The following is a 20,823-nucleotide window of genomic DNA, read 5'->3' as shown; positions in this document are numbered from 1 at the left end:
GATGTAGACGCCTACTTTACAAAAATTACGCATATTCCGTACCCATCGCGGCAGGACTGGTTCCGTCACACACGACCGTGTCATCGCAACATGGAGACCCTCGCCCTGTTTATTACGACCGACTCTGCAGCGCCACACATGCAATGCAGCCCCTACCATCGACACAGCTTGGACTCACTGTCTTCTTACTAAGACGATACGTTTAGTATTGCAAAAGATTTCTTCGGTTACTAAGCTTTAGCAGTCAAGTGGTGTACTTTTTGTTCAGCTAAAGCTTTAATGTATCTCAAAACATATAAAGACCGTTAGGAACACGGGGGCTTACATTTGCGAAACACACAAATTTCCATCGCTTTGTTTTCTGCATCGACAATCGAATCGTGGAACCTTTGCTGTCAAAGAGTTTTCGTTGTAGTTTGCGTCCTCCTCTGCGAAGTAGTGCTGTGATTTCTTACACGTTCAACCCACGTATCAAATCAGTATCTAAGTTGCCTTGATGACAACAGAAAAGAAATTTATCAGTAGTAGGTGCTCGTACGAAGTTTGATGTCCACTCTCAGACTTGTCTGAAAAGTCCATACTAGCCCTTAACTACTATGGTCATTCACAGGAACACAGTTACTATGGAGGGGTCTCACAGACAGCATTTTTCTATTTTATATATGAAACCAGAATTTTGCTGAATATATATAGTTTCTTGACTTCCAGTCATTCATTACACTTCTTAGAGGTGGCTTTTGTAGAAATTTGATTTTTTAAAAACACTGCGGTATTTTAAACACTTCGACAATTAACATAAAGCGAAATCTGCAGTGTATTTTTATTTTATGAGTTATGAAAATAACAGCAAATAGTTAGCTCTCTACTCACAGTTAGATTTTCATCAGAGGGATTATATTACAAACTGGCAATATAACTAGGTGGAAAAATCCGACATGACTTAACGATGAATTGTGTGTGAAGTCAACTTTTCAGTTTACGACTCACTTTGCAATGCAGAGCGAACATTTCAGTCCATAAGTCTATGAATGGAGAAACTTTGCCACCACTTTACTTCTAAAATTACAAGTAAAAACTAAATACTTGTTTTCATGTGCCACTGAATCATACTTTAGTCAATTTCCACCTGCAAACACTTCACGCAGACCTTCCTGGAACACTCCAAGCAAATCGGAACACCGCGCTGTTGCCATGGATACCTTGTTTTCCTCTTCAGACGAGGAGGGCAAAAGGTGCACGTTTTTCAATTTTCGAATTCTTCTTTCAGTGTCTCAGGCTCATCTTGCAAGTGAATACATCTGTCTCACTTAACACACGTTGCACAGAAGGCCCAACTTTCCCCGCCGTGGAGAAACAGTAGCATGCAATAAAAACGCGGCACGCAAACACTATGCTACGTCTGTGAGACCTGTCAAGGGTAATAATTACGAAACAAAGAGCAGCAACAATGCAAGAATGGTGGCACGTGTAGCTTGACAGCCAATAGGAAGCTACATGGAAGAGTCCATTTGGCTTTGCAGGGGTGTGGGAAATATCTCGACACAAAAATTAGCAGCGGTCTGAGAGACGGTCGGTAGTAGTGAAGGGCTAGAAACCTGCTTCTTTTGGGAAGTGAGTATGTAGTTAGTGATGGTAGCAAACTTTTGCCCACAGCTGAATCTCCGTTTCCAAACCAGAGACGCTGTGAAATGAGGTCACCATTACTAGCGAGGCAATGAAGTGATTTGACCAACGCGGAGTAAATCTTCTGTTTTTTTCTTTGATTGCTTAGGAGAATAGACTGAAACTGCATTGTGTTGTATCCCCTAATCCACAGAAAACACGATAACAAATGTTGCGTTCTTTCATTAAGCTACAGCTACAAAAAGGCCTCCGTCTCATCATCGTAAACGCAGTTAGTCAGTATCTCATAAATTATGATGAGGCGGTGTTTATGAATTGCCGCGAAAACGGCCGTGGGCAGAAAATTCCGTTATAACTGGGAACGGAGTTGCTCGCGACGGCATTCTTGCAGCAGAAGCTGTCCGTCTTCTCGCCGAGTTTAGTAACAGTTGGAGATTATTTTGAAAATGGCCATCGCCTTTTTCTTCCTGGACCGTATCACTGTCGTCGTGCTGCCAGGAAATACGTCGATCTCTGCGACGGCGTGTCCACACCCCGGGGCAGTGTTGCCTCGCTAGATTCAATATCAAAGTTAGTTACAAAGTCGCTAAAAGTTATTTTACTAGGGGTGTACTGAAAATTTCGTGCTGTGAATGGTACAATAAGCCAGTGGGGGGGGGGGGGGGGGTAATAAAATATTAATATATATTATCTCATACGTAATTGCTATATTGTCTTATTTAAGTGACGCATCGCTTGCAACAACGTACATATAAAATACGCTAACGTTTAATTAAACATGTTATCATAATTGACGCAACATATAAATTGTTGTTTTCAGTCAGTGCAGTCAAATATACTAGAAATATACAACTATATTTGTAACAAAAGAAAGCAAGAACTCAAATTAGGTTGCAAAATATATACATACCGGTAGGTGAGCTATTCATCGTCGTCACTCGGAAGATCGAATAACTCTTCTGTTTGATGCTCAGACAGAACTGTAGTTGATGCAGAGGGTTGAACGTCGCTCAAAAGATGATGTTGCAGTTCGACTGGTTTTGTCCCAAAAGAGTAATTTTTGTTCGTTCCAATAAGCTCCAATACTACGGTATATTAATAATTTTTACTTATGGACCGTCTGACAGCAACTGAATAAAACACAATTTTAGTGCCATACGCGTTTCGCCTTTATTTTCTGCAAGGCATCATCAGTGGCCTGGAACATGTACATATGTTAGCTATTTTATTTACATTTCCAATACGTCTGACGACATGTCAAAAGATGCACGATCTTTATTTTGTTTCTTCAGCTGGTCTCTTAATATGATCAAAGCATTGTCTTTAACGATAATCTGTTACGTTGTTTAGTTTTTATAATGTTCATAGAACTGAATGTTCTCTCCACTTCTGCATTTGAATGCGGTTGGCATAGAACAGTCATTCCTAGGTGTGAAATCAAAGAAAAAGGATTCTCCCCTGCGGCATTTTTATACTGCAAAGCCTCACTCCAAAATCGAAAAGTGTTAGTAGTGTTATTCCACCTAATGAAGTTGGTATTATGCCATTCTTGCAGCATACCGTCTATGAAATCGCCACTAAAACGCAATTCTTTGGCTACATCCGCTACAGCATTGTTTTTATTGACTTTTAGTGTTTCTTCAACATTCAGCATTGACTTTTTTTTTTCAGGATCGTAACGTTACTTGGCAGTCTTTGTTGAATTTCTTTTATGAGTTTCAGACTAAATTGAATGCATCTCTTCTTCAAATAAACTTCATTTTCTTCAGACAAACTTGACTCAGACAATTTCTGTTTAAAGCCAAGCTTCGGACTTGTGTACATACATTCGCTTGGAACTGGTGTTGTCAACAAATCAACAGTTGGAAAAACTATGTTTTGTCCGAGTGACTGCATGAGAAATACAAGTGTGTCTAGTAATTTAGTGTGGTTTATTGTCTTCTTCTTCAAAAGCTTTTTATTGCTATTTGTACGTCTTTTACAGCATGTTTAAGATAAATCATGTAAAGATGATTTGAGTTGTCACAATACATCTTGTACAAAATATTGGCAGTGTAAAAATTGTCTTGAACCATATGTGACTACTCTTCCCACTGCTCCAGAATTCTTCATATTGCTGGTTCAATTAAAAGCCAACGTGTTGCACAGACATATTCCTCTTGTCTTTTTGGTGAAATGGAGAACCAATTGTAGGTTTCCCGTACAAGAAACTCTATGTTTCTAGGTATGGTATTCACTGAGGCGTGCGTAACTTCAAGTTGAAGATAGTAACAAATGCAACGGATCAATACCGAACGCTTCAAACCATATTCTCTCTTGAGTTGTTCGAAAAGCCCATTGTTTATTCCGACCATTGCAGAAGCATTATCTGTGCCAATTCCTACCATATTAGCGACTGGAAGTTTGAGATCTTCCAGAGAAGTCACAAGAACAGCAGCCAGATTTCTTGCATCTGCAGTTTCTGCTACAGCGAGTCTGATAAATACTGATCTAATGGTTTGGTTGTTGTTTACACTATAGTACCCTATAACGATACGTAGCATTTTAGATACTGATACATCTGTGGATTCATCTATTAGTACGCTGTATTTTTGGCTACCTATATCTTCGACCAATGATTGTGTAAAATATGGAGCCAAAACTTCAGTTATAATGTCAGTCCACTTTGTACCATGTAATTGCATGTCATCACCGGAAAACACCTTCTTGCACAGTATTCCTAAATGATCTAGAGCTAAAATAGAACAATGTTCGCCGGCCGAAGTGGCCGTGCGGTTAAAGGCGCTGCAGTCTGGAACCGCAAGACCGCTACGGTCGCAGGTTCGAATCCTGCCTCGGGCATGGATGTTTGTGATGTCCTTACGTTAGTTAGGTTTAACTAGTTCTAAGTTCTAGGGGACTAATGACCTCAGCAGTTGAGTCCCATAGTGCTCAGAGCCATTTGAACCATTTTTGAACAATGTTCAGCAATAAATAAAGAAAGGGCGCCTTCAGCTCTGCCTGATATTCTAACTGTAGTTTTCGGAACAATTTTCACAGGTAATAGTTTTCGAATGCTTTCTAATATCAAACAATTGAGCATAAAGCTCTGTTGCACATACGTGACATCTTGCCTTGGGTAAGTCTCCAGAGACTGGTTTGAGCCACTCATTGATTTCAGGTTCTGCTTCCCACGCATCCCGATATTTTTGAGCGTACTGCTTCTTCTGCGATAAATCCATTATGAAAGCCACAACAACATAAGTTTCACCAGTTTATAATCACTGAAAATACATTAAAACTCAGGAGAACTAGAGGTCATGAAACAATCTACTCACTCGGTAACTCGATATCAGTCCTATTGTTCATTGTTTAAAACGTAATAATGTCTGAGATACCCCCACCGAATTGTTCTTGCGTTACCACTGTGCATGTAGTAATAATTTGACTGCGAGATAACATTTCGAAAAATTAGAGGTTGCTGGACAGAAATGTCTTATTATACTTAATATTACGTATGTTTTTTGTCAATTCGAAAAATAAAGGGAGTTCAAAAGTTGAAGAATTATAGATCGATACGCTATCGACTATAACAGGCTAGTGGGTAATGAATAATGAACTGTTCTATAGTCTAGGTTTTCTTACTCTGTAGCCAATTCCCACATTCAGGCTTACTAAATGCTGAACAATGCTACATGATCTGTTAAGAACTTTATTTAACTCAGTAAATCTAGAACAAAGTCAGTGTAGTACCCATTCTATAGTTAAAATGTTAGTTTTGTTAATGAAAATACTGGCCCAAAATAGTTTTGACTTGTACTTCAAAAGTCGTCAGTACTCCAAAAGTCGCCAGATAAGTCGCTAAGTAATTTTTGTCGCTGGAAAGTTTTTTTTTTTTTTTTGGTCGCTAAGACGAAGGCAAAAGTCGCCATTTCTAGCGACAAAGTTGCTAAATTGGCAACACTGCTTCGGGGCGTAAATGATTCGGCGAACTGCTGTGTAGAGCAGCCACTGTCCAAGCTGAAAGTATTGTTGCCATATCTGATATGTGCGGCCTCTCTGATGACAGAAAACGTAAAGCTCTTTTTATGATACAAAGAAATCTCTATCGTTCGGTTTTGCGTTGATAACACTGCTACAAATATTTTTGCTGAAACACAAGTGTGAAATACTATAACTAGATGAGCCGGATTTATTTCTCCGTGAATTCTCCGCCTCAGCGACTGACTGTTGCCGCAGGCGCAACGAAACGTCGGCAGCTTAAAGGCCGGTCGCCACCACAGCTGGGCTCGAGGCAGCGGCAGCGGCAGCGGCAGCGGCAAGCTTGTCCGCGGCTGCCGGCACCGGCGTTCCCACCTGGAAGTGGCCGGCGCTGAGCCACGGGGCGGGGCCCACCGAAGCGGCCGCCGCCTCTCGTTAACTGAGCCGCCAACCTACACGAAGGGAAGGACGAACTCCGATGAAGGCATAGCAGTTTTTTATTTTCACTACGGTGTTCCCTTCCACACATTTGATTATTCGTGTTCTCTTATTCCACCAGAAACAGACACCAAGACTACCGTCCCTGATTGTCCGCTGTCTCATTTAGAAAAGCGGTCACCCCAGAACACAAACTTACTGTTACTTTAATAACAGCTGTCAGTACTCGAAATTGCAATACCTAAACGCAGTTTACTATAATGATAGCACATTACGTGTTATTTGATATTTATTTATAAGTAAAAATGCCTGACAGTTGATCCTCAGTATTTGTTATGTTGAGATCATGTATTTTAACCACTCTGCGAGTGTTATCTATTGAAACTACCAGTGAAGTAGTGTCACATCACTCAGCTCCATCACTAAACTGCCATTGACATTATCAATACCAGGAGAGACACGACGTTCAAGGTAACACTACAGTCATACAAGTTTCCGTGCGTACCTACACCACAGGTGATGAACAGATTGAAAGAATGGACGATAAAAGAGATTACTCAAATAGATAAGCGAGACAAAAATTTAAAATGTGACGAGACAGTGGGATACGGTAGCTGGTACAGGAAGAGAAAATAGTAAGAAAATGTAGGCTTGGGGGAAGGGATGAAAGGCAAAGCCACCTCATAGAATTTTGCACAGAACGTAACGTAACCGTCGCCAACGCTTCGCTCAAGAACCATGAAAGAATAATACATATTTGGAACAGAGTTTTCGAAACCAGATTTTAAACTGTAATGATAATTTATTGTTTACGAACTGCAGTTTGCGACTAAAGTGGCAGTAAACGGTAGCAGATAAAGGACGTGGAACGTGAATAAGTTAAGACGCAGAGTTTGTCGATAATCTTAAAGGTACCCTAAGGCAACGACTGACTGAAACAGAGGAAGCAATCCATTACAGGACGAACGGATATCTTTGATAGGAGAAGTGACGAATGCAGCAGAGGATGTAAATCGGAAAAAGGTGCAGTAGAAAACCTTGGAAACAACATGATCTGTTCAATTTGACAGAAGAAAATATAAAAACGCAGCAAATTAATTAGGCTACGCGGAATAGTTGTTGTTGTTGTGGTCTTCAGTCCTCAGACTTGTTTGATGCAGCTCTCCATGGTACTCTATCCTGTGCAAGCTTCTTCATCTCCCAGTACCTACTGCAGCCTACATCCTTCTGAATCTGCTTAGTGTATTCATCTCTTGGTCTCCAAAAAAATGGTTCAAATGGTTCTGAGCACTATGGGACTCAACTGCTGAGGTCATTAGTCCCCTAGAACTTAGAACTAGTTAAACCTAACTAACCTAAGGACATCACAAACATCCATCCCCGAGGCAGGATTCGAACCTGCGACCGTAGCGGTCTTGCGGTTCCAGACTGCAGCGCCTTTAACCGCACGGCCACTTCGGCCGGCTCTTGGTCTCCCTCTACGATTTTTACTCTCCACGCTGCCCTCCAATACTAAATTGGTATTCCCTTGATGACTCAGAACATGTCCTACCAACCGATCCCTTCCTCTAGTCAAGTTGTGCCACAAGCCCCTCTTCTCCCCAATTCTATTCAATACCTCCTCATTAGTTACGTGATCTACCCATCTAATCTTCAGCATTCTTCTGTAGCACCACATTTCGAAAGCTTCTATTCTCTTCTTGTCTAAACTATTTATCGTCCATGTTTCACTTCCATACATGGCTACACTCCATACAAATACTTTCAGAAACGACTTCCTGACACTTAAATCTATACTCGATGTCAACAAATTTTTCTTCTTCACAAACGCTTTCCTTCCCATTGCCAGTCTACATTTTATATCCTCTCTACTTCGACCATCATCAGTTATTTTGCTCCCCAAATAGCAAAACTCCTTTACTACTTTAAGTGTCTCATTTCCTAATCTAATTCCCTCAGCATCACCCGACTTAATTCGACTACATTCCATTATCTTCGTTTTGTTTTTGTTGATGTCCATCTTATACCCTCCTTTTAAGACACTGTCCATTCCGTTCAACTGATCTTCCAAGTCCTTTGCTGTCTCTGACAGAATTACAATGTCATCAGCGAATCTCAAAGTTTTTATTTCTTCTCCGTGGATTCTAATACCTACTCCGAACTTTTCTTTTGTTTCCTTTATTGCTTGCTCAATATACAGATTGAATAACATCGGGGAGAGGCTACAGCCCTGTCTCACTCCTTTCCCAACCACTGCTTCCCTTTCATGCCCCTCGACTCTTATAACTGCAGTCTGCTTTCTGTGCAAATTGTAAATAGCCTTTCGCTCCCTGTATTTAACCCCTGCCACCTTCAGAATTTGAAAGAGAGTATTCCAGTCAACATTGTCAAAAGCTTTCTCTAAGTCTACAAATGCTAGAAACGTAGGTTTGTGTTTCCTTAATCTTTCTTCTAAGATAAGTCGTAAGGTCAGTATTGCCTCACGTGTTCCAACATTTCTACGGAATCCAAACTGATCTTCCCCGAGGTTGGCTTCTATCAGTTTTTCCATTCGTCTGTAAAGAATTTGCGTTAGTAGTTTGCAGCTGTGACTTATTAAACTGATAGTTCGGTAATTTTCGCATCTGTCAACACCTGCTTTCTTTGGGATTGGAATTATTATATTCTTCTTGAAGTCTGAGGGTATTTCACCTGTCTCATACATCTTGCTCACCAGATGGTAGAGTTTTGTCATGACTGGCTCTCCCAAGGCTGTCAGTAGTTCTAATGGAATGTTGTCTACTCCAGGGTCCTTGTTTCGACTCAGGTCTTTCAGTGCTCTGTCAAACTCTTCACGCAGTATCATGTCTCCCATTTCATCTACGTCTACATCCTCTTCCATTTCCATAATATTGTCCTCAAGTACATCGCCCTTGTATAAACTATATACTCCTTCCACCTTTCTGCCTTCCCGTCTTTGCTTAGAACTGGGTTGCCATCTGAGTTCTTGATATTCATGCAAGTGGTTCTCCTTTCTCCAAAGGTCTCTTTAATTATCCTGTAGGCAGTATCTATCTTACCCCTAGTGAGATTCTACATCCTTACATTTGCCCTCTAGCCATCCCTGCTTAGCCATTTTACACTTCCTGTCGATATCATTTTTGACACGTTTGTATTCCTTTTTGCCTGCTTCATTTACTGCATTTTTATATTTTCTCCTTTCAAAAATTAAATTCAATATTTCTTCTGTTACCCAAGGGTTTCTACCAGCCTTCCTCTTTTTACCTATTTGATACTCTGCTGCCTTCACTATTTCATCCCTCAAAGCTACCCATTCTTCTTCTACTGTATTTCTTTCCCCCATTCCTGTCAATTGTTCCCTTATACTCTCCCTGAAACTCTGTACAACCTCTGGTTCTTTCAGTTTATCCGGGTCCCATCTCCTTAAATTCCCACCTTTTTGCAGTTTCTTCAGTTTAAATCTACAGTTCATAACGAATAGATTGTGGTCAGAGTCCACATTTGCGCCTGGAAATGTCTTACAATTTAAAACCTGGTTCCTAAATCTCTGTCTTACCATTATATAATCTATCTGATACCTTTTAGTATCTCCAGGGTTCTTCCATGTATGCAACCTTCTTTCATGATTCTTGAACCAAGTGTTAGCTATGATTAAGTTATGCTCTGCGCAAAGTTCTACCAGGCGGCTTCCTCTTTCATTTCTCTCCCCCAATCCATATTCACCTACTATGTTTCCTTCTCTCCGTTTTCCTACTCTCGAATTCCAGTCACCCATGACTATTAAATTTTCGTCTCCCTTCACTATCTGAATAATTTCTTTTATCTCATCATACATTTCATCAATTTCTTCATCATCTGCAGAGCTAGTTGGCATATAAACTTGTACTACTGTAGTAGGCATGGGCTTTGTGTCTATCTTGGCCGCAATAATGCGTTCACTATGCTGTTTGTAGTAGCTTACCCGTACTCCTATTTTTTTATTCTTTATTAAACCTACTCCTGCATTACCCCTATTTGATTTTGTATTTATAACCCTGTATTCACCTGACCAGTAGTCTTGTTCCTCCTTCCACCGACTTCACTAATTCCCACTATATCTAACTTTAACCTATCCATTTCCATCTTTAAATTTTCTAACCTACCTGCCCGATTAAGGGATCTGACATTCCACGCTCCGATCCGTAGAACGCCAGTTTTCTTTCTCCTGATAACGACATCCTCTTGAGTAGTCCCCGCCTGGAGATCCGAATGGGGGACTATTTTACCTCCGGAATATTTTACCCAAGAGGATGCCATCATCATTTAATCATACAGTAAAGCTGCATGCCCTCGGGAAAAATTACGGCTGTAGTTTGCCCTTGCTTTCAGCCTTTGGCAGTACCAGAACAGCAAGACCATTTTGGTTAGGTTACAAGGCAAGATCAGTCAATCATCCAGACTGTTGCCCCTGCAACTAAAGAAAAGGCTGCTGCCCCTCTTCAGGAACCACACGTTTGTCTGGCATCTCAACAGATACCCCTCTATTGTGGTTGCACCTACAGTACGGCCATCTGTATCGCTGAGGCACGCAAGCCTCCCCACCAACGGCAAGGTCCTTGGTTCATGGAGGGGGGGGGGGGCGTAATAGAGATGTGTAAAAATGCCGTTGACAGAGTCCAAAATGGCAACAACGATTTTGCACTTGGAAAACTGAAGTGTCGACATTAAATAACAAACAAATAACAAAATCTTGCTCAAAGGAAAGGTGAAGCAACTGTCAAGTGCTCATTTGGCAAGCCAGAACTAAGCAAATAAGAGAAGACTAGAAGGTGGAAGGGGTATGTAGAGAGGAGAGGGGGTGGGGCTATACAAACTAACATGACCACAACGTTAGATTCCTGTGAAATGTCTGAACACGAGAGACAATACAGTTCCTACCACTCAGCTAAGTAGACAAACTGGAGAAAGGAAAACCTGTGTTCATAGCATTTCCATATTCAGAGAAAGGTTTCGAAAATATTAACTTAAAGACACTCTTTGAAGCTCTGGAGGTATCAATCATAAAACACAGGGACACAACATTATCTGCCGGCCGGATTGATATAGCGGTTCTAGGCGCTTCAGTCTGGAACTGCGCAGCCGCTACGGTCGCAGGTTCGAATCCTGCCTCGGGCATGGATGTGTGTGATGTCCTTAGGTTGTTTAAGTAGTTGTAAGTTCTCGGGGACTGATGACCTCAGATGTTGAGTCCCATAGTGCTCATAGCCATTTGAACCATTTTTTGTTTATCAACACGTTGCCAACCTAACGAAGTATATACCGAAAAGTAAAGTCTGTTCATTCTGTTCCCTTTATATCTGTTTATGTGTGTGTCTAGTTAGTGAGGGTGAGTTTTTATTACTAGTATCTGTTTCGATAGCTTAAATAAACTTGCATTCGATAATATAAAAATACAGGCTCATAAAAGCCATACAATTTGTGTAAAAATTTCTTAGATCGTCGCTGAGCATCGACCAGCTGATATTTCAAAGAATATCTTACGCGCCACGCGATAGAGATCTTTCGTGTTTCTTATTTTTTGACAGCTGAAGAATTGTAATCCTCTCCTGTTACCACAGTCCTGATATATTTTTTAAAGACGGCGGACGCGTATTTTTGACAGCTGAAGAATTGTAATCCTCTCCTGTTACCACAGTAATCACTAATTACTTATTATAAAATATCACTATTGTGCAGTGCTATGTAAGAATTTACGTGTGCGGCTAAGATGAAATGTCGAAAATGCTAAAGGTCTTTATTTAAAGAAACAGCCAGCAAGATATAAAATTGAAATGTACGGATCCTATTGTTAGAAATACTGACTAAGGTAATTAAATTGGTTATTGTGCTCTCAAATGCTGTAGTGCCTGCTTATTACTTGAAGTATTTCTATGGTATCCATCTCCTATTAATGGCAACAGAAATAACGTTGTTTTTATAGTTTTCATACAGCTACCAGGGACCGACCGCATGTCGGCAAACGTCGTAGTTACGGCAGGAGGCGCAGTGTCACTTACCTTGTTTGTGATTTAAATCCGGTTTCTTTTAACGTGTGGTGTAGTATAGCAAATAATTTCCAGCTCTGTCTGGTCCCTTAGGTTTCTCCGTTCGTAGTTGTTATGTCGCATATCCGGTCGTGATCGAACATGATCCCGACACAAATAAATTAAGTGGCAATGCGAACTCTGTTGTTAATCTTGAGAACGCTACGCCTTCTGCAAACGATTTCAGGTGGCATATAAACTATCACATACAGTACTTAAGTTTTTGAAAAGTCTTTGCTCTTCCCGCCAAGAAGTGGTGCAAAACTCACAACAGAGTTCTGAATCTTCACGAGAGAATAATAATTTAATCAAAATATAAATACATAAAAAAACACCACACTTAGCACCCGAACAAGGACTCTACTGAAATCACGAAAATCAGTCCACTTGTGTTTGCTGCTAATATAGATAGATGTATTTAACAAAAGATTTATTTTTCATGTGCGCGCTACGTGCTTAAAAAAATTGTGGAGGAAAATTTCAGAGAGGAAAGACGAGCCGAAGGCGGGAAACGGAGAAATTTAACATCCAGTTGCCAACTTTCAATACATCAAATGTAAGTTACGAAAAAATTTCCATATGCAGTTGAGACGCTTCAGTAGTACAGTTGTCTTTCCAGCTTCATTACCATTCTTCCTTTTATTTCCATCTGCATATTTAAAAAATCAGCTTAAAATTCTTTTTTAGTCAAAATTTAGTAGGATTTGCAACGTAGAGTCTAAATCTCATTGCTGAGTCTTGATTTCAATGTGTAAATATGGCGTCGTGTTACATGTAAAATGCTAGCGCTGTGTGCTAATTCAGTTGTTTAGTGTGCCCGTCTTCCCTCTTGTCTTCTCCGCTTCAGTTCACAGGCATTTGTTAGGCGAGTGCAACTCCCATACTTGACACACACCACGTGACCTGACGTCACAAGCAAAGGACAGACGAACCGCGTTGCAGAGCACGTGTAGCTGGCGTAGTACTGTTGACAAACAGACACCGCGAGATGGAGGAGGGCAAACAGAAGTTAATCACGACAGCAGGTGGCAGTGACGATATGAACAGCACTCAGTATTCGTTGCGCTCACGTGCGATTAGCATGCGAGTGGAGGCGGAGGCTAACGCCGGTGATACGATTGACACAGACCAAACAATTCAAACGATCCCCGCGGGTAGCAACCCAACTGCCGATACGAATGCAATGCTCCTTCATATCCACAATTGGATGGCAAATAATGATAAGGAAAAGGAACAATTGCGGTTAGAAAGGGAACGAAAAGCAAGAGAGAGAGCTGAAAGAGAGGAAGAAAACAAAAAAGAACTAATGCGAGATTTTACCGATTTAAATAAACAATTTGATGTGGTAAATGAAAAATAACTACCGACTTGAAAACTGAACTGAATACGCAATTGGGCGAGGTCAAGTCGGAAATAAGTGGGCAAATCGAAGCAGTAAAATCTGAGATCCGTAAACAGGTTGAGGCTGAGATTTAGTAAATTTGATGCAGCACTAGGATCTGCCAAGGGTGAAATTAATGCCACGATAGAAGCATTCCATAGCGAAACTGTAGCATTAAAGGGTAATTGTGATACCACGTCAAAGGTCAGCGCCGTGAAACTTGTTGTCACTAATATGGGAGAGGAGGTAGATGATTTGACGAAACAAGTAGAATCACTTGACATAGAGGAGCAGGTAAAAATTACGGTAAAGGCTCACGCCGAAGCGTTATCCGACCACGTATTTTTGCGAAACTTCTCTGGAGTATTTCCGAACAGTTGGACAGACAAGCAAAGAATATAGTTTGTGACGGGTATATAACAGGAAATGCCGCCTTACGGGGAATAGAAATAACGGACAAGTGCAGGACCTATAATGAATTCGAGCGGATGTTTCTGAACAAATTTTCGAGTGATGGTGTTCAGCAGCGCTTAAGAAAAGAAGTGTTCAATGCGGAAATGTTCAATTCGAAACACGGCAGTCTGAGAAGATATTTCGAAAAATATTTAACAAAAATTAAATTGTGGGACTCGCCAATTACAAATAAAGACGCGATCATGATTTTGAAAACTAAATTGCCCATCTCTATAAGGGAGAAAGTAGTTAATGTTTCCGAGGACGATACCGAAGCATTTCCTTCCATGTTGCACTCATTGGATTCGATTCGCGAAGACGCGGTAGCAAATGTTGGTAGCGCTCCGAATGGAGTGAGCAGGCGAAACAGTGGAGGTTGCGCGGCCAGCAATGGCAGTGAGGGAAGAGCGCGCGGAAGCGACGCTTACTGCCGACCGTCCGGCGGCTGCAGAAACCAACAGGTGTCGACCGGAGGATAATAATAAACAGCGGTGCAACCCAGTGGATAGCACACAACGGCCACAGTACGGAAACCCGACACACAATTATCCACAAAATCAGTACGGAAACAAACCACCACAGAAGGAAACTATCAGGGCGGACCAGTCTTTAAAAGGACGCGAGAGTGTGTAACACCACAGCTCTTATGCTGTATGGATTTATTTAATTTTTTTGCTTCATTTTTTTTTCTTTCATTTAATATTACATCGTTAAGAACCTGTAAATGTTTTTGATTGAATAGATAACACAAAATTGTATACTCTTTTTCTTTGTTAAAACTTCGATGTCGTAGTTTGTTTCAAGGCAAAGTAGTGTATCTGTACTGTAAATACTTTGTCCCATTTGGAGGGAACAAATCTTACTGTATATAATTGTAATTTTGTGTGAATAATTTTTGTAGACATGTTAATATGTGCAAAGGTTCTGTCTTATTTAATGTATTTGTTTGCTGTTATGTAAACTGCTGACCTTCACTTAGGGCTCTTAGTTATTCTGTATGTAAAAGGTGTAGTGGTTCCCCTCAGGAACGGAACAGCGTAGCGCGCGCAAAATGTGGTTGGCCTAGGTGGAAAAGGTGGAACTGATAGTCAGTCGGGGACGAGCCAGCAGTCTGAGATGAGCTACGAGTCCGTGCGCTGCCGTGCAAAAATTGAATAGTGCTGGTTTCGAGAGAGGCTTTTCTGTTATTTTCCAATGCCTCGGATGGGTGGATAAATAGCTGGGCTATTCTGGAATGCGTATCTATCTTCGCCACCAAGAAATGACAGAGCCCAGCAATTCTGCCTGCAAATCCACCTACCAACATGCAGTTGCCACCACATTGCGCAATCATTGCAACGTAATGATTATAAGGATGTACAGTGAAGGATCAGCTTAATGGATGTGTTATTATGCTGAAATATAAGGTAATGTGTATCTGAATTTATGTACCTACCTTGATTTTTCTCCCCATCATAACACCTCTCAGGGTCCTCTCCGTTTGAAGTAAAGTGATTACCGAGTGTCCTTACTGAAAGTACGTTAAAATTCCAGTTTTCTAATTAATGCCTCTTGAACGTAGTAAAGTTAAAGTTAATGTGGCAAGAAAGTGAGTTAGAGTTAATGATGCTTGCTGAAAATAACATTCTTAGTAAAAATGCTTATTAATGTTTTGCTGCCAACTTCAAATTAAAATTTCTCAAGACAGGCTTATAACGTTTTGCTTAGTAAATGATCACATTATTGTCTGTAATAAATCCTAAAAGGTGAGTCAGTTTCTTGCAATTTGGTCAGTATTGTGTTTCGCAGTAGTAAAAGTGAGAAAGCTGCTGTTGTGAAACTTTATATATTCATGTTTGCTAAGTGTTTGTGTATCTTGTGCATTAGAAGTGCATGTTAATAGTAATATTATAAAGACCGTTCACTTTATGTAAGCCCTGAAAGTGATAGTGTTTTTTTCTGTACGTGTTATAACTGAGCAAATAGTTTTTTTGTGCTGTTCCAGTCGTTAGCTTCTATCTTAAAACATAGGTGTGTCAGAATTCATTGCACTCGTGTGTGGCCAAGTTTAGGTTGTGTTTGTCTGTTATAGTTACTTATACCTATTTTCTTTATCGAGAATGTTAATCTTTCTCTTGCCTAGTTAGGCTGGCGGCCGTTTTCTTTATCCGTTGAACAGTGCAAATAGGCAAAATTACGTTTGGTACTGTTTTAAATATTTACGTAATTCTAATTTTCATTTCCGATAAGCCACTTCCGTTGGGTACAACATGGTCAATTTAACAAAATTCCTCTCAGAGGGTAACACTGCTCTGTTGATTTGCACTATAATTGCTTTTACAAAAGAGCTAAATGTCACAACTTGTTTCTAGCATTGAGGTTATGGTGCAGTAATAACAGCAGTTAGGAGTGTTATACGTGGAAATCAAATAAATGGCACGGGACAAGTCCAGGACGACAACATTTTGCTAGTAATGACAACACAATACACTACATGGCCCAGAATACATTTCGACCTCCGACAAATATAATTTCTTCCGGACTCTCAAGTGATTATGCACGAAATCCGAAGCCGAAATGGCAAAAGACTGCACGAATCTATTATGCGTAAAGTGGATCGAACACGGGACAAGAACCTTGTCCACCACCCTTCGTGCCACAGTCACAACACCAACACGAAATGGAGGAGACGTTAAGGGCGATATCCGATAGGGAGAACCACCACAATCAGGAAAACTAGAAACAGAATTTTTTAACCTCCACAAGAAGCTGGCACCAAAATCAGGCAGGCGTTGATTTGACTAACAAAGTATGCAAACCTCCGTAAGAAAGCATTTCATAAAAAGGTAAATAAGGTTATTGAATACAGAGAAGGTCAGAGAATCTTACTAAGGACTCACTTTAAACCATCGTAAGTGGCAGCGCGTTTACGAAGGCCCATACGTTATTGTCAGGAAGCCGCACACAGGAAGTTGCTTGCTAGCCGACACCGTGACTGGAAGGATTAAAGGTCTGTTCCACCATAGTGACCTAAGAAAATTCCACAGTGGTAACACAAGAAAGAAATTTACAGGTGTTTGTAGTAAGAGGGAATTTCAAAGCACCATCAGAGAACAAGGTAAGTCGCCGACGTCGAATGATAACTCAAGAGAAACGACAAGCCAGCAGTTAGTACGTCTGGAGGTCATCGTACACTGCTGAGTGTGTGAGGAAAGTTTGTACCGATCTGTTGACTGAATACAAGTAAAGGAACATGGTAAAGAGAGAACTTAGTACTAGTTGTAAGTTAGTATGTAGGTATATGATGCATGCTCGTGTGGTAATCAGCCCCCGGTATGTATGAATCAAAGAGGAAGGACTGATCAGTCCCGTTCTCTCAGGTTTTATAATAAAGGATTTTTTTCTTGTTCAGAAACTAGAGTCTCTCGGAGGACAAGTTGTACTCCTGTGTAAAATAAAGGGTCACAGCTTTTCGTGACTAGAATCAAAGAATAACAGAGGATATCGTAATGAGAGTGACACATTTCCTAAAACAAGAGAGTAAATTATAATATGATAAAGAACATGTGTGAGATCCGATGCTTAGAAGAAGTAATGTATGTGGAAAACTTCATTAGGAACAAAGTTTTAAAATCTATGGCAGACAAGTTATGATGACGCAAATTCGAAGGTGTAGCAAGTAAAAGAAGGGGTAGAGACAACGCTATATTATAAGTTCCATGGAAATATTATACTTAGGAAATGCCAGCCGCAAGACTAAATGTAGCTATTAATAACAGGAGTCCGCAGGCTACAGGGTCAAGTAACCAAGTAAACAATTGGTCAAACAAGCACATGCATAGAGGCGTGTAAATGAATCAATTATATTTTCTAAGTGAATGACACGCAAAAAGCAAATGAGGCAGCATGAGCGCAAGCATTTAAATGTTTCTTGTTTAGCAAGATAATTTTTATAATGTCCAGATTATTTAAACGCTCATTTGTGTGTTCCTTTATAAAATATTATCCAAAATACCGACCCCTGATAATCCTTCAAACATCATATTCCAAGGATCAGCTCGTAGAGGTTTACTTGTAGTGTCGGGGCAAAGCAACTCACACGAAAAGCGTGTAGCTTCGCGACGAGATCAGTTAAATTTTGCTTGTTAAAGCCAATTAGAGTCGAGCCACTTGTTTGGCATGCAATTGAGTTTGTGGTGTTTGTAACGCGCCATTAGTTAGTCATCGCCCGTATATTTTGAAGCGAATGGTATTCAGCATGCAAAAGGAGGCAGTCTCTATGTCTGGAAGCTGTCCTCAATTTAAAGAACACAGTAAACACATTTAAATTTACATGTAAATGAAAAGAGTGATAAAAAGAGGAGTGTTTTCAAAGAGAAAGACAATTAGTTAGTCTTTGAGACAATTAAAATAATGTAATAAGAATTTGACGGTAAAGAATAAATGAAACTGGTAACTGAGTTTACAAGAGGAGACTGAAGAATAGTCTTAAGTGGAAGACGTAAATTCAACTGGTAAACAAGAGAGAGCCATAAGAAAATGGTCGACAGCAATTCTGTACCAGACGTGATCATTAGATTAAGAATATATGTATGTATATATAAGCAAACTATTTAAATATCATTAGTCAAGGCATCTTGTTATCCTTCTGTGATAGTGTTATTTTTGCAAAGAGAAAGTGAGACGAGGGACGATGTTTAGTTCACGAACGCCTATCAAAGTGAAAGTGAAACTTTGTGCATCGAAAAGCGAGTCTGAGTCACGACTCTTTATACCAAACCTTGTGTGTTTCAGTTTTATTTTTAACGTGTGCAACGGCCAGTGAATAAGTATCGTTCGTCATGCAGCCCTCGGAAGCCAGCAAAATAACTTCTTCTCGCTTACCTGTGAGTCCTTCACGGACAGTTGACGAGTGGCACGACGAGATGACTTCGTCCAGGCTTCGTCGGTGAAGCAACAGCAGCGATCCTCAAACAACGTGCTTTAAACGCAGCATGTTATTGGTGGACAACACAATACATAACCAATCTACGATAGCGCGCGCAATGCTGGCCGGTGTTGGTCTGTCAACATCGCCGCGCGTCGCGTATGAAGAAGTAATGGATATTTGAAACTTTACAGAGCTCGTACGGAACGATATAGGTGTTCATTCTTTCCGCGCGCTATACGAGATTGGAATAATAGAAAATTGTGAAGGTGGTTCGATGAACCCTCTGCCAGGCACTTAAATGTGATCTGCAGAGTATCCAAGTAGATGTAGATGTGGATGTAATGGCCGGGTCTGCGTGGCTCGCTCCGGCAGTAACTGAGACTTCATACTACTTTGAAGGACATTGTTCTCTATATACATAGAAAACATCATATTTTAGAGACTGAAAGAGAACGATTTGTATTAAGCAAAGAATAAAATGGTCACGACTAGAATAAATTTCGGTCACGGTCAGAACGAGGTTGATATTTGCCTTAACCGCTGTCATAAACAAGAGCAGAAGTCAGTGCGAAATGAAAGAAAGAAAGAAATGATCCTTTACCCATCCTGAACCCATTGTAATTAGACCGAAATTTTAAGTAATACAAATGCAGAGAATTCTCTATTTATGTTCCAGATTCCATGAGTTGACGGAGAATGGCAGATTCCATTCAGTGAAGTGGTACAAAAGGGTCTCACATCGTGAGCGATTCTTGACAAACAATTTCTACGGCACAGTGTGATGCACGAACCACTGTACAATGTGTGTAAAATAAGAAAGAATATTATGATGAAATAAACACGAGCCTATCGAGCTTGTAGAGGCACTGAAAATTGGGAAAACGTGCGAAAGACTAATGAAAATGTCATGTCAATTTCATAGTTTGTATGCATTTTAGGATTATATACGTACTTATCAGGAGAAAGAAAACTGGCGTTCTACGGATCGGAGCGTGGAATGTCAGATCCCTTAATCGGGCAGGTAGGTTAGAAAATTTAAAAAGGGAAATGGATAGGTTAAAGTTAGATATAGTGGGAGTTAGTGAAGTTCGGTGGCAGAAGGAACACGACTTTTGGTCAGGTGACTACAGGGTTATAAACACAAAGTCAAATAGGGGTAATGCACGAGTAGGTTTAATAATGAATAGGAAAATAGGAATGCGGGTAAGCTACTACAAACAGCATAGTGAACGCATTATTGTGCCCAAGATAGATACGAAGCCCACACCTACTACAGTAGTACAAGTTTATATGCCAACAAGCTCTGCAGATGACGAAGAAATTGAAGAAATGTATGATGAAATAAAAGAAATTATTCAGATAGTGAAGGGAGACGAAAATTTAATAGTCATGGGTGACTGGAATTCGAGTGTAGGAAAAGGGAGAGAAGGAAACGTAGTAGGTGAATATGGATTGGGGCTAAGAAATGACAGAGGAAGCCGCCTGGTAGAATTTTGCACAGAGCACAACTTAATCATAGCTAACACTTGGTTTAAGACTCATGATAGAAGGTTGTATACATGGAAGAACCCTGGAGATACTAAAAGGTATCAGATAGATTATATAATGGTAAGACAGAGATTTAGGAACCAGGTTTTAAATTGTAAGACATTTCCAGGCGCAGATGTGGACTCTGACCACAATCTATTGGTTATGACCTGTAGATTAAGACTGAAGAAACTGCAAAAAGGTGGGAATTTAAGGAGATGGGACCTGGATAAACTGAAAGAACCAGAGGTTGTACAGAGTTTCAGGGAGAGCATAAGGAAACAATTGACAGGAATGGGGGAAAGAAATACAGTAGAAGAAGAATGGGTAGCTTTGAGGGATGAAGTAGTGAAGGCAGCAGAGGATCAAGTAGGTAAAAAGACGAGGGCTAGTAGAAATCCTTGGGTAACAGAAGAAATATTGAATTTAATTGATGAAAGGAGAAAATATAAAAATGCAGTAAATGAAGC

The sequence above is a fragment of the Schistocerca nitens genome, chromosome 11 (genome assembly GCF_023898315.1).
Source record: "Schistocerca nitens isolate TAMUIC-IGC-003100 chromosome 11, iqSchNite1.1, whole genome shotgun sequence".
In the NCBI taxonomy this organism is placed as follows: Eukaryota; Metazoa; Arthropoda; class Insecta; order Orthoptera; family Acrididae; genus Schistocerca; species Schistocerca nitens.
Note: the sequence above shows the minus strand (reverse complement) of the source record.